This window comes from Vipera ursinii, assembly GCF_947247035.1.
Source record: "Vipera ursinii genome assembly, chromosome: 3".
In the NCBI taxonomy this organism is placed as follows: domain Eukaryota; kingdom Metazoa; phylum Chordata; class Lepidosauria; order Squamata; family Viperidae; genus Vipera; species Vipera ursinii.
In genome coordinates, this window is record NC_139516.1 from 13,083,704 (window position 1) to 13,095,775 (window position 12,072).

Consider the following 12,072-nt stretch of genomic DNA (forward strand, 5'->3'; position numbering starts at 1 on the left):
TGTAGTATATTAATATATTCAGAGCACTCGAGAATCTCATTTTCCTTTAGCAAAGAACTTACCTTTAAGATTTGGTATCTTAACTGAGAAAATATTCAGTGGAAAGTAAAGACTTAAGACATTTGCCTGCAAAAAAATGTGCATGAACCACAAAACAATTCTTTTAAACTCTGGTTATTCTGATGAATAATTTCAAGTCAGCAATGATTCAGCAGCAACAAAACCTGAAACATTTTGGATTGTTGTACATTCTACCTAAAACATATCCCAAGGGGCTTTATACAGCAGAAAACACAAAGCTGATGCCACACAAAAATGTGTGTTCTTATGTTTTCTAGATTCCTCTATCAACAATTTATTTTTGACTCCAAATAGCCACACGGAGGCTCTGTGGGCTACCCATCTGTGTGCCACCTCCAGGGAAACAACCAGGATCTGCTCATCCCTATTGCCATGGAAACTGAACTCACAGTTCCCTCTTCTGTACACAACTCTGCCAGCCTTTCCATTGCTATGCAACAAGAATGAATCAACAACCCATTTGGGCAATCAAGGGCTGGGTTTGAGGCTAACAATGTAGGTTCAGATTAAAATTTGAGTCCATTAGAAAACAGCTGGGCCTGTGAAATTTTAGAATTGAGTGAGTAGTTTTTATTTTGACAAGACTTGACTATTTCACGTGGGGCTAAGGCTATTAGTGGTTTCTATTCTGTCCCTACTTCAACCAGTTTCTCCATCTATGGATGTGGTGAAATAAACATTGCAAAAGGAATGAATTTCACACTCATAAGGACAGTGATTGAAGGTTAAAGAAAGCCAGTTACTGTAAAAGATAATGTATTTCATCCCTTTCCATCTGTATTTCAAGATTGTATTTCAAGCTTTTATGCCATTATTGTGTTCCGCCACTATAGCACACTGTAAAGTTTTATGAGTGCATAAAGATAAAAGCTAATTTCATGTGTTATGTAAAAGCAGCCAAAATATGAACTGGAAAGCTTTCAGAAGCCTACCTGCTTTTCAAAGCTCACAGCAGAGTCTTGACTGTTCTGTGCCATGGACTTTTGACCCCAGGCTGCATTTTTAAAAAATATTTAGATTGCAGAAAGGCTTTTAGAAAGTTAAATACTGTATAGATTGGGTTTGGCTAGTCTAAAAAAAAGAAGAAATAGGAGTGACATGATAGCAGTATTCCAGTATTTGAGAGGCTGCCACAAAGAAGAGGGGGTCAAATTATTCTCCAAAGCACCAGAGGACAAGACAAGAAACAGTGGTTGGGAACTGATCAAAGAGAGAAGCAACCTGGAATTAAAGAGAAACTTCCTAACAGTGAGGATAATTAACCAGTAGAACAGAAGTTGCCTTCAGAAATTGTGGGTGCTCCATCACTGGAGGTTTTTAAGAGACTGGACAGTCACTTTTCTGAGATGGTATAAGTTCTGCTTGAGCGGGGGGCTGGACTAGAAGACCTCCAAGGTCCCTTCCAGCTCCTATTCTATTCTATTCTATTTCTATTCTCTTCTGTATAATTGGTCATAGGATCTCCAATTTCAAGAAATAAAAATACGGTGGCAATTTAGTAATTTGAATTGATTATACATGTCATTTTCAGTATTAATACATTTAGCAGACTGCTCATCCTTTTCTGCTTTAATTTTGCAGAAATGTATTTTTTCTCTCTCTATTCCCTTACTTGGCCAGCATAATTAGAAACAACCTACAAATTATGCTCAATCTATCTCCTGCTCAAAAAAAGGCACCTATGAATTTTACGTGAAAGTTTTAATAGCTTGTAAGACAATTTGTTAAGATATATGAAAGATTAAATATAAAACTCAGTGGTCCAAATGACCATTGCTTCACAGTATTCTAATGCAATGGAAGTGTGTTTAGGAAAGTGCATAACAAATTGGACAAATATTTAATATTTGGGATATTTGAGGGAACACCTGCTGCCAGCATCAAGTTCCCTTCGTCCAGTGCGCTCGCAGAGGGAGGGTCTTCTCAGGGTGCCACCAATAAAAGATTGGATAACACCCAGGGAGAGGGCCTTTTCCGTGGGTGCGCCTACCCTCTGGAACCAGCTGCCCATGGAGCTCAGGACTGCCCCGACCTACGCTCATTCCGCCGGGACCTGAAGACCTGGCTCTTTGAGCTCTCTGACCCAGGCTGAGAATTTTAACTGGGGTTTTATTTTCAGGGATAATTTAATCTTTTAATTCTCTTTTAACTTTGTATTTTATATTGATGTGATTTTAAAATGCCCTGTAAACCGCCCTGAGTCCTTCGGGAAAGGGCGGTATATAAATCTAACAGTAACAGAATCAGAGAATTTCTTCCTATTGTAGGAAAGGTAACGTTAATCAAAGAGATAAGTATGTACAGGTCTCTGCTGAAAAGGCACAAAACAAATCAATGCATGCTTTCGTTGTTTGCCAAAAGAGGGGGAAAAATGCTGTAAAGTGTTTTAAGGACACTGATTTCATGCAAAATTGTAGAAGGGAAAAGTTAAGATTAAATAAGCAGCACAGAGCAGCTGAGAAAAGAAGTTACCTTCCTATCTTCAGGGCCAACTTTCCACTTCTCAAAGGAGGAATTTGTGTCTGATTTACTTTCTGAACTTATAGAGAATTTGATGAAGAGAGAAATGATGTACTGAGCTTGTTGGCATTTGAATGTGCAACTAATTGCTCATGTAAAGCAAAGGACATGTAAAGAAGCCATACTTGGCAAATATATGCATGGGGATAGTTGTTGGTTTTTTTACCTTTTAAGATACAAGAGAAAGTCTGATTGATGATTGGCTTCCCCTTCATACTGAGCTCTGTTTTAAATAATAAGTAACTTATTCCTTAGATTTCTATAACCAACCTCTCTTCATCATCACTGCTGCTTACATCATCGTATTCCAAATGAGTTGGCTTATTCATTGCTTCCAAGCTTTGCTTTTGTTTAGACAGAGTTCCAGGCAAAGGTTTGGTTGAAACTGACCTCTCAGTACGTAGTCTTGATGTGAGCGAAACAGGATATAGTCTTTGGCGTGTGGGGGCATGTTGCTCTTTTAAAAAAGGATACAAGTCTCTCTCCATGAATTGTTCTGTTCTTCCTGCAATAGGAATGGGGGGCTCTAAAATGACAACATTTTTATCCTTTGATTCTAAGTTATTAAAGCCTCTTTTTGAATGAACAAAAATGGGTCTAGTAATCTGAGATGCAACGAAGTTACACAACTGGCTCTTTGTGTCTTTGAATTCCAAATGATAAGATTCAGCGGAAGGTCTGTCGGACTCAGAATCTACATCTGGGCGTTGTTCTTTTGGAAAGATTCCCAAGGAGCAACTATCTAGACCGCTGGGTTTATCTGCTGATACGTTATTAGACAGTGGACAGGAGTATGTAGGTACTTCTCGAATTGTAGACATTCTTTGAAGAAATAAGCTATCGCTTGAGCATTTGTTCAGTCCAGGTGTTTCCTACCAAACATAAAAGGAAGAAATTATCGATTCATCAGTTGCTATAAACTACTAGTAATATGTATGTCAGTGAACCCACTTTCTGTGGGAACAAGAATCAGAAGCATTAATACACCCTTGGTCTGCTTAATTTAATTTAATTTAATTTACTTTATTAATATTTCTATACCGCCCTTCTCCCGGAGGACTCAGGGCAGTGTACAGGGCAAGAATAAAACATAGAAATTTACAAAAACTAAAAGATAATTAAATGCATGCCCGATTAAAATACAATTGATACATAGTAAAAAACCCCGATAAAAATAATAAAAAACCCCACCAATCCCCCCTCAGGCCAGGCCGGCTTGCTCGAACAAGTATGTTTTCAGATCGCGGCGAAAGGAGCGCAGATCGGGCGCCGTCCGGAGCTCAACCGGTAACTGGTTCCATAGCTCCGGGGAGCCCACAGAGAAGGATCTCCCCCTGGGGGCCACCAGTCGGCATTCTCTGACCGGTGGCACCCTGAGGAGGCCCTCTCTGTGGGAACGCACAGGGCGCAGGGAGCTTGATGCCGGCAGCAGATGTTCCCTGAGGTACTCCGGCCCCATGCCATGGAGGGCTTTGAACACCATTACTAGCACCTTGAATCTCACCCGGAAGACAACTGGCAACCAATGCAGCTCACGGAGCAGAGGTGTCACATGGGAGTATCGGGAGACTCCCAACACAACTCTCGCGGCTGCATTCTGTACCAGTTGGAGCCTCCGGGTGGTCCTCAAGGGAAGCCCCATGTAGAGAGCGTTGCAGTAGTCTAGACGAGAGGTCACGAGCGCGTGAGTGACCGTGCATAAATCATCCCGGCTTAGATAGGGCCGCAACTGGCGCACCAGGCGAACCTGGGCGAAAGCCCCCCTAGTCACAGCCACCATGTGATCTTCCAAGGTGAGCCGCGAATCTAGGAGGACTCCCAAGTTGCGAGCCCTATCTACGGGGGGTAATAATTCACCCCCCATAGAAAGAGATGGAATATCCGAATAGACCCGGGATGAAGGTATGCAAAGCCACTCGGTCTTGTCGGGGTTGAGTTGAAGTCTGTTCCTCCCCATCCAGACCCGAACCGCCTCCAGGCAACGGGACATCACGTTGAGGGCATCACTGGGGTGGTTTGGGGTAGAAAGAAAAAGCTGGGTATCATCAGCGTACTGATGATACCCAACTCCAAAGCCACGAATGATCTCACCCAGCGGTTTCATATAGATGTTGAACAGGAGAGGCGAGAGGACCGACCCCTGAGGAACTCCACAAACGAGAGACCTCGCGGTCGACCTCTGCCCTCCTGTCAACACTGACTGCGAGCGTCCCAGGAGATAGGAGGAGAACCACTGTAAAACCGTGCCTCCCACTCCCAATCCCCTGAGACGCCGCAGCAGGATACCATGGTCGATGGTATCGAAAGCCGCTGAGAGGTCTAATAGGACTAGAACAGAGGAATGACCCCTGTCCCGAGCCCTCCAGAGATCATTCACCAGCGCGACCAATGCCGTCTCCGTGCTGTGCCCGGGCCTGAAACCCGATTGGTACGGGTCTAGATAATCCGCTTCATCCAGGTCCAAAGGGAGCTGATGCGCCACCACACTCTCAACAACCTTCGCAAGAAAGCGAAGGTTGGAGACCGGACGAAAGTTGTTCAATACAGCTGGGTCCAAGGCAGGCTTCTTGAGGAGGGGCCTCACCACCGCCTCTTTCAAGACGGCAGGGAAGCTACCCTCACTCAAAGAAGCTGATATAACTGCCTGGAACCAGCTGCGTGTCCTCTCCCGGGCTGCATAAACCAGCCAGGAAGGGCACGGGTCCAATAAACATGTGGTGGAGCTCAGTCTCCCCATAATCCTGTCCACTTCCTCCGGAGTCACAGAATCAAACTCCTCCCAAGTGATATCGACAAGACCACCCGCGTCCTGATCGCCAGACTCTGCCCAGTCAGAGTCCAGACCGGTCCGAATCCGAGCGATTTTGTCCGACAGATAATTGTTAAACTCCTCGGCACGACCCTGCAAGGGTTCCTCCCTCACCTCCTGATTAAGGAGGGAGCGAGTCACCCTAAACAGAGCGGCCGGGCGATTATCTGCGGACGCGATAAGGGTAGCGAAGTGATTAGACCTCGCCACCCTTATCGCAGCGAGATAAGACCTAATATGGGTTCTTAGTCGCAATCGGTCGGATTCGGATCGGCTGGACCTCCAACCGCTCTCTAGGCCCCGTCTCCGGCGCTTTATCTGCCGGAGCTCCGCGGAGAACCATGGAGCTCGACGGGATCTGCATCGGGTCAGGGGCCGCAAGGGTACAACTCGGTCAAGAGCCTCAGTGGCTGCCCTTTCCCAAGCTTCCACTAAGGCATCTGCCGAGCTGTGAGTGGGGGAGGCAGGTGGGGACCCCAGCGCTGCCTGGAACCTCGCGGAATCCATTAAGCGTCTGGGGCGGTACCATCTAACTGGTTCCACACACCCACGGCAGGGGGTGGCAAAACGGAAGACCAGCCGCAGGAGATGATGATCGGTCCATGACAGGGGCATAATAATTGGGGAGCCCCCACCAAGATCATCTAACCACCGACCAGATAAGAAAACTAGGTCAAGGGTGTGGCCTCCCTCATGAGTCGGTCCTGAAATTACTTGCGTCAGGTCCATGGCCGTCATGGAAGCCATGAACTCCCGAGCCAACTCAGATGATCCTCCCAGAGAGGACTTAAGGACTTCTTCTCAGCAGCTGATTTATATTTTATATTTATATTTATTTGATTGGCCATTTTGGGAAGAGAATGTTGGACAAGATAAGTGATTAAGCCAATAGGCGTGTCCTCTAGAATCATTGGCAAGAATGTCTTCCCCTTACATGCAACTTGTCTTGTAAATAATTGTGAAATCTACATTTTCACATAAAATTAGATTCCATAAGAATAACCACAATACAATAAATCTTATTAAGAATGAATTTACTTAATCTCAACTGAATATATTTTGCCATTGACCCATCACAAATGCTACAATAATACAATATTATACTACTCTTTCTTGGTATTAAATAATTGCTAACAAGCAAAATGTATTCTACTCATTATCCAACTCTCTAAAGTTGTTATTTTTAATAAGCTCTTCAATCTTGTCTTTCCGAGTTCTTCCTACACAATCCTCTGCATTCTAAGGATGCTCTTTTAATTATTTTTTAATATGGCCTATTAATGCAAACATCTTATTTTGTTTGATGGATTTTAAGCAGATGTTACTATCCGTTTGGTGAACAATCAATAACCCTTTTGTCGGATTAACCTGAAGTTACCTGATTTAGTATAGGAAAAAAGTGTCATGCATAAGTTACTCCTTACTTGTTTCATCTCGTCCACTTCCAAATGGAAAGCTGCTTTATTTGTTGTGCTATAATGTGGCTGTTGCAGATTGTTGTCATTTCCTGTTTGGAAAAAAATACTTTTATGAACAAGGTTACTGATGCTGATACACTTACCCGTTTCTCAGAGAAGGGTAAATACATGTGGATTTTGCTTAAATCTGATTTCATTATTAATACTGAATAATTTACAGGCATCTCTTTAATTTTAATTAATTAGATGTCTACCAATTTATCCCCAAGGGATAAAAATGGGTTAAAATATAATTCTAATTATGGTTATAAACTTAAAAAAAAATTAAATGAAAATTTTAAAGATCAACATTTAACTGAAACCAGAACTTTTCTGTTGGAATGAATAAACCATCATTAGAAAAAAAAACCATGGAAAATAATTTTTAAATTATTACTGCTGCAAGACTATTATATGTACAAAAATTAGAAGATTCTGAAATAACCCACAACAGAGGAATGGCTTGTGAAGATGACAGAACTAGTAGAGATGGCAAAACTAATACATCCGTGACTAGAAACCAATTAGGGACTTTTTGTTGGAAAAAAAGAAGTGTGATTTATGGGGTGATAATTAGAAACTGTAGCTTATTGAAAGAAGGAGATTATGATGTAACCTGAAAGTGAGCCAAGCAAGAAAGCCTAAAACCAAGCCCCACGTATAATTCAAAGAAAAACTGCACAGGAATCCTGGAGCACATGGAAACAGAGAAATTCAAAATTAATATCTTCTTATAAAGCAGTCATATCATCATCTTGATTATCTACTAGCAGGCAGTATACACTTCAACATTTCAATTTGCTTTAACCTGTCTTCAAGTCAGTTTTTACTCCTGGCGACTGGCTGGGCTAGTCCCTGGAGTCTTTTTGCCAAGATTTTGGAAGTGGTTTGCCATTACCTCCTTCTTAGAGTTGAGAGAGAATAACCGGCCCAAAGTCAACCTAAAGTAAAACTAGAACTCCGGGTCTCCTGCTTTCTAGTTTGTTGCTTTAATTACTATACCAAATTCTATAGTTACAAATATTTTAACAGTAAAGAACATAGTAAAATGTATTTATTTATTTATTTGTTTGTTTGTTTGCTTGTTTGTTTTATATACCGCCCTTCTCCCGGAGGACTCAGGGCGGTGTACAGAGCAATAAAGTAAGAATACAATAAAGCAATAAAGTGAGAAAATTTTAAAACCCAAATCCCTCAGGCCAGGCCGGCTTGTTGGAATAGATAAGTTTTTAGATCATGCCGGAAAGGGCGAAGGTCGGGGGCCATCCGGAGTTCAGCTGGTAAGCGGTTCCAAAGGATTGGCGCACCCACCGAGAATGCTCTCCCCCTGGGGGTCACCAGCCGACATTCTCTGACTGGTGGCACCCTAAATGTGTTTAGGATGAACTATCAGTGTCTGTAGGATGACTGTTAAGCCCAAGAAGTCTGGGTAATGCCCTAAGGCAGGGGTCTCCAACCCCCGGTCCATGCCAGCAACCAGGCCACGCAAACAAAGCCTGTCCGTGGGATGCAGGCAGTACACAAAATCACACCCCCTCCGGTCTGTGGAAAAAAACTCTCCACATAACCAGTCCCTGGTGCCCAAAAGGTTGGCGACCTCTGCCCTAAGGGTATCCTACAATCTGTTGGGGTCTTCAAACAACGGATTTTCAGGACAGATGTTGGAGGAAATTCTTCAACTCTGAGCAGCTTTCCTTATTCTTCATTTTATTTATATCCTGCCTTTCGTTTAATAGGTCATTGTCAACACTGTGACAATGGATGTTCCCGCTCTGACAACTGAGGGAAATTGCAGCCATTTTCATTCTGCTTACAGCTTGCTTTTTCTGCTGTTTCGAAATCAGATGTAGAAGGGGGGATGGAGTGAATGGTTCAGCTCAGCTAGCCATAATAATAATGCAGCTTCATGGGAACTCAAGGACACAAACCGATTAACGGTTTTGACAGGCTGAGGAGCTGGAGCCTGCACTTCAGACTAACTGGAGAGTGTGATTTATGACTGCTTCATGGGGGTGGGAATTGCAACTTGTTGCTTTGTATCTGGGGGAAGGGAATTCAGTTTTGGGTTCAACTATGTAGCGCCAATCCTTTGTTTCCTGAATAAAATGTTCTTTAAGGAAGAATTCTTGCCTTGATGTTAATGGGTTTCATTTATTGGAAAGATGACAATCATGGCAACATACGGAGGACTCTCATATTTTTCCCATCAACAATAACATTGTGAGCAAGGATGTCTGCAAGATATGCTCAAAAAAGTCAAGAGGCCACAAGGATACAATTTAAGTTGCTTGGAGTTTTTATCTGTGCTGCATTAAAGACAGACTGAATTTTGATCACAACGTTATGCCAATCAACTTGACTTTTGCAACCATACAATTCTGCCTGTCTGGTATGCTGGACTGATGGAGAATGACTGCTGAAAGGCAGCCACTGAGCCTTGTATGTCTGCATATTGAGCATATTGATAAGCTTTGTTCATAGGTTAAATGTCCATCAAAAAGAAACTATTAGATTGAAGAAGAAAAATGTGAAGATGGCCATGTGAAGATGTAGTTTTTGCAAACTGAAATATGAATACCAGCTATAAGTGCAAGAAGCAGTAATTTGCAAATAAAAACACCCCACAAATATTAAGGGGCAGCTGCAGAAATTTTTGTCATTTTCCATTTTCCTTCCTATCTGGCTTACCTAGTGAAGTTGTTGGAAAACAATGGCATTTTCCACAATGCTCCCAAATGCCAGGAGTGTTGATGCGGGAATGCTTTCTGGAAGTCCTCAAGGCCCAGCATTGCTTGCTTGACTTATGGCTTTTGAGAAGACAATGTCTTTGTGCGTGATGATCTTCATGTCTATGTAATGAAATATACAAATTAATGTTATGTCTTTAGAACATCCTTCAAGCTCATATTTCATTACAAATATTTAGTACTGCTTAGCTTGCCAAACTTCAGTAATCCAGAAAAATGAAGAATATTCCTTCCTGCACAGTTTGTCTCAAGGGGACAAAAAATTATGTTCAGTGTAACCAACCATAATGTTCAACAATCAGCTTATTAAATTTAACTGTTGTGAATTTTAAAAATGCCTACTTGAAACAAATGAAATTATATCTCATTAAAATGTGGTTCCATTTTTATTCCTACATTCAAGTCTCCTTTATGATACAATCTGTTTTGTCTGGTTTAAATTCGTTGTGCTGAAAAGCAAGTTTTCATCCAAAACTAAATACCTGTTCTGTCTTTGGAGATTTCTATATATAAATGAACCTTTATTGTCAAAGTACAACCATCTATACATTGAGATTGGCTGAGCCTCCCTTCGTGCCCCCACCACCACAACTCACAGTGGCAACAAACCCACTATCTTGTTACACCATGTGAGCTAATTGCACAACACACCAGCCACGCAAGTCAATCATACATAAAGTTATTTCCCATTCAAGAGCCTGACAGCCCATGGATAGAAGCTGTTCTTCAGCCTGTTGGTATGGCTGGCTATACTCCTGTATCTCCTACCCGATAGTAGGAGAGTAAAGAGATAGCAGAGTGTGAGTCGTCCCTGAGAATTTTCCTCACACTTCCAAGGCAGCGAGCCCTGGCGATGTCATCCAGTGGTGTCAGGAGACAGCCCACAATGTTTTGTGCTGTGCTCACCACCCTCTGTAACATCTTCCTATCCGTGGCTGTCAGGCTAGCTACCAAACTACAATACAGTGCGAAAGGACACTCTCTACAGTAGACCGGTAAAAGAAGGTCATTAGCCATTGTTCTACCCTGTTGTTCCACAAGACCCTGAGGAAGTGGAGTCTCTGTTGGGCCTTTCTGGCCACCTGGGTTGTATTGACTTAACAGGAAAGATCTTCACAGAGGTAGACTCCCAGGAATTTAAAGGAGGAAACTCTCCACACGGCCTCCCCCCGATGTAAAGTGGGGCAGGTTCCTCTCTTTTCCTCCGGAAGTCTAGCACCATCTTTGTCTTGCCGATGTTCAGGTGCAGGTTGTTCTTTAAACACCATATGGATAGTTTTTTACCTCCCCCCTGTATGCCGTTTCATCTCCACCTGTAATAAGACCCATTACGGTGGTATCATCTGCGAACTTAATTATCGCAGTAGATGGGTCGGACGATACACAATCGTATGTGTACAATGAGTACAGGTAGGGGCTAAGCACGCAGCCCTGTGGCGAGCCCATGCAAAGCTTCAGGGGGTGGATAAAACAGACCTGACCCTCATTGTTTGTTGCCAGTCCCTTAGAAAGTCTTTAATCCAATCGCAGATGGAGGGGGGAAAAATTCAAGTCAGTCAGCTTTTCAATAAGGATGCTCGGCAGAATGGTGTTGAAAGCCAAGCTATAATCAACGAAAAGCATCCTGACATAGCTTTCAGGTTTCTCTAGATGGCTTGCTACAGAGTGTAGAGCAGTAGCGATGGCATCGTCTGTCGACCTGTTCCCCCTGTAGGCAAATTGATGTTTGTCGAAGTCCGGTAGGAAGCATGTCCTTAGATGTTGGAGAACCAGTCTTTCAAAGCATTTCATCACTATAGACATTAATGCAACAGGTCTGTAGTCATTCAGGCACTCAACTGCTGTTTTCTTCGGGACTGGGACAATGGTAGCTGCTTTAAGCATGATGGTACACAGGACGTTTGCAAGGAGATGTTAAAGATCTTTGTCAGGATCCCTGCTAATTGATTGGCACAGTTCTTAACCACTATCCCCAGCAACCCATCTGGGCCTGCAGCTTTGCTGGGATTTGCAGCCTTCAGTACAGCTTTCACTTGATATTCACACAGGGTGAGTGGCGGAGAATCAGAAGGCCAGCCAGCAGAGATTACAGGGTCTTTTCACCTCGTAGTGAGTGAAGAAGATATTCAGCTCCTCTGCCAACGAGGCATTGGTATTGCCCTTGTGGTTGGTTAGGTGCTGCAGTCCCTGCCCCACTTGCTTCGGATAGTTGTCTGCTAGGTGGTTCTCCACCTTATGTTTATATATAATTATATTATATTATATATGTTTATATAATTTTAATTATGTCTAATATGACATTTTTTTCCTGGTACAAAAAAAAATTCAGCTACCATTACACAAGCCTCATGATTTTATCCAACCTGAGCAAGGCTTTTTTGGAACGGTTTTTGCATCAACTTTAAACTTCAGGAGAAATAGAATCATTTTTTTTCAAATACTAGCATTACAACCCACA

At 42.7% G+C, this 12,072-nt stretch overlaps 1 protein-coding gene across 1 annotated transcript in view; it reads right to left on the bottom strand.

Moving 5' to 3' along the window:
- Positions 1 to 12,072, bottom strand: part of TUBB1 (tubulin beta 1 class VI) — a 917,325-nt gene that overhangs the window by 757,672 nt on the left and 147,581 nt on the right. The window lies entirely within an intron of this gene.